The sequence below is a fragment of the Mus pahari genome, chromosome 2 (genome assembly GCF_900095145.1).
Source record: "Mus pahari chromosome 2, PAHARI_EIJ_v1.1, whole genome shotgun sequence".
In the NCBI taxonomy this organism is placed as follows: domain Eukaryota; kingdom Metazoa; phylum Chordata; class Mammalia; order Rodentia; family Muridae; genus Mus; species Mus pahari.
The window spans coordinates 70,159,388-70,162,339 of NC_034591.1; the positions used below are offsets into that span (position 1 = coordinate 70,159,388).

A 2,952-nucleotide genomic window follows, 5' to 3' on the forward strand; every position below is an offset into this window, starting at 1 on the left:
CAATAGTGCCATTTCCCATGGGCCAAGCATATCCAAACCACCACGTGGTGGGAACTTGAAACTGTAGCATTTAGAATCACAGGAAAGTGCCTCTGTCTGACTAATTGTAGCTTCTTTCTATTTTGAATTATTTTCACATTTTTCCTTTTTCCAGGTCATGACTCTAACAGTAGACACTGGAAAGGTTGGTTGAGGCTCTGCTCAGAGCTGTGAGGTCAGTCTCTGATGTGTGGGGAAGATCACCTGTACTTGTAATCCCAGTACTTGGGGCACAGAAAGAGTGACTGTAGCATGCGTTCTGGGCCGGCCTTGTCTGCACAATGAGCTCCAGCAAACACTAAAGTCACAAGTCATGGGCTTGATTAATCTGGACTTAGCAGACACTCAGAATCTTAGCTATGTGGTATTTTGTTTTCCAGGAAATGAATTTCACTCAATCAGATGAGGATTTGAAGGTATATATATATATATATATATATATATATATATATATATATATATATATATATATATATATACCAAAACAAACAATGGTTGCATGAATTATAGTTTGGGTGCAATTTTAGGTCATTAAATACCAATGAGGCAGCACTCAGAGTCCAAGACATTGCATTTTGGTAAGTTTTTGTTCAGGACGTCAGTGTAGCTATGGAATATAGTCATGGACAACTTTTCTAGGAAGATGCTGGATGGTCCCAGATTCGCTGAGTTTTTCTTCTTTTTCTTTTCTTTCTTTCTTTTTTTTTTTTTTTGTCCTTAGATTTATGACTGTTTTGGCTGCTTGGATGTATGTGCACCACGTGGGTGCTAGGGCAGAAGAGGGTGGTGACTGGAGTTGAAGGCAGTTGTGAGCTGTGGTATGGATGCTGGGAGCCAGGTCCTTTGCAAGGGTAAAAAGTGCTCTTAAGGCTGAGCCATCTTTGCAGTCTGCATCATTGAGGTTTCCCATGCACACAGGTGGGTGAGAGCAAGCTCAGATGATCTTTAGGAACCGGGCATATCTTTGGCAGACTCTCATAGCTTTCTCCTCATCGTTCATGAAAACACATTAAAAAAAAGTTACGGAGATATTAAAACATTGTTATAGCAAACAGTCATATGCCCTACATGCCCTCCATCGAGATCCTGCTGTTAACATCTAGACATGCTTGTCTGTTATTGAGTTCCCTCATCTTGATTCCTTACTCCTGGGTAGGGAGAAAGACCCTCTAGCTAGGTGGCCTTTCCCACGTTAAGGCTGGCAGTGGCGGCTGGGGGAGGGGGCGGCGGCGGCGGCGGGCGCGCAGGGCGGGGCGGGGCGCTGCGTGCGCTGGACGCGGGGCTGCGCTCCTCGGGTGCGCTCCTGGGCGCTCGTCGCCGCCGCGCCTTGAGTCAGCAAACTCCGCCGTGCTTCGGGCCGGGCGTCCAGGACCGCGCGTGAGTAAGCTGAGCCTTGGGGAGGGAGCCGGGTGGCAGACGCCGCGCCTGCCCCGGCACCTGCTCAGCCCGGCCGGGGACGCCGGAGCTGCTGGCGCGAGCAGGTTCTCTCCCCGACCCCTACTTCTTTCCAAATACAAGGCCAGGCACCTTTGAGTTTAGAGGCTGGGAGGGCCAGGGAGGGCTTTTTTGTTGTTTTTTTCCCCTTCCTTTATGGGATTGTGGGATTGATGGAAAAGGCCGCGGAGGAAACCCACACTGATGGTCGGGTTTGCTGAGATAGGGAAGCAACAGCCTGTTTATGGGTTCTGGACACATCACACTTTGCTAAAATTACAAGTATTGTTAAGGGGATGGTCACGGGATGTCTGCTTCCGCAAAGCACAGGCGCGTGGAGAGCGATGGATTAGAAATTGAGAACACTGATCTCAATTTACATGATCTCCATCAACCCTTTTAGTTTGCGACATGGGAAACCAAGGTCTGAAAGGGTGGAGCAGCATGCACCCGGTGGGAGGGGTGTGTGAAAATCCCTCTTGTCCAGGGAGTGGGCTTGTGGGAGTGGCCGGAAGGGAGCTGGGGGCATTATGGGACTCCTTCAATCAGTGGCCAATCCCTGGGGGGCTTTTCTGGAGGAGGAGAAGGAGGAGGTTAAGTGTCCTGGCAACAATACCACAAGTGAGATTGAGGAGTCTGCATGACTTCGCTTGATTCCTGTCCCTAAGGCCAGGATACAACAGGACAGTCATTCCGGTCTCACCCAACCTCTCCGTGTCTTCCTCCCTTCTGATCCAGGGAATAGGCCCATGGTCTTGAGCATATTATTAGCAAGTATTTTACCACTGAGCTGCACCCCAGCTCCCATTTATTTTTAAAGGAGTGGTTGACTGACAGACTGTATTGAATAGCGATATAAATATAGATATATTTAGAAGTGACTATGTGGAGATGTTCAAGACCTCATTAGCAGCTTCCTCTAGTTATCCAGACCATCCATCCCGGGTTCTGTCAGCGCATTCTTAGTTACAGACTCCGGCCTGACTGGCACTGCCCCTAAAGGAGGTGTGCCCATGGTGGTGGTGGGGTGGGGTTGCGGCCTTCTGGCCGGCGTGCTTCTTTCTCCACTGCTCTGAACTGTTACCCACTTCCTTTACTTCACTTATGGGAAGACCTTCCGAGATTGGGGTCTTGAAATAAGCACCGTCATTCTTTCTGTGTTAAAGTGTTTTCTTTGCCACACAGCCCTCATCTACTTTAAAGGTCTCTCTCTCTCTCTCTCTCTCTCTCTCTCTCTCTCTCTCTCTCTCTCTCTCTCTCTCTTCCCTCCCTCCTTCCCAAACATCATCTTTTTTTTTTTTTTTTTAATTTATTTTTTGGTTTTTAGAGACAGGGTTTCTCTGTATAGCCCTGGCTGTCCTGGAAGTCACTCTGTGGACCAGGCTGACCTTGAACTCAGAAATCCACCTGCCTCTACCTCCCAAGTGCTGGGATTAAAGGCGTGTGCCACCACTGCCCAGCTATCATCTTTTTAAAAAT

General features: G+C 48.5%; 1 protein-coding gene across 3 annotated transcripts in view; it reads left to right on the top strand.

Moving 5' to 3' along the window:
- The first annotated feature begins 1,282 nt into the window (after nt 1–1,282).
- Nucleotides 1,283–2,952, top strand: part of Snx10 (sorting nexin 10) — a 60,910-nt gene continuing 59,240 nt past the window's right edge. Inside the window, exon 1 of one of the 3 annotated variants that reach the window (XM_021190384.1) lies at nt 1,283–1,416. The gene's annotated coding sequence lies outside the window, so the exon portion shown is untranslated. Of the gene's footprint in view, nt 1,421–1,470; nt 1,521–2,952 lie in introns of those variants that run through there. The other 2 variants (XM_029535499.1, XM_029535498.1) reach the window with 2 other exon arrangements.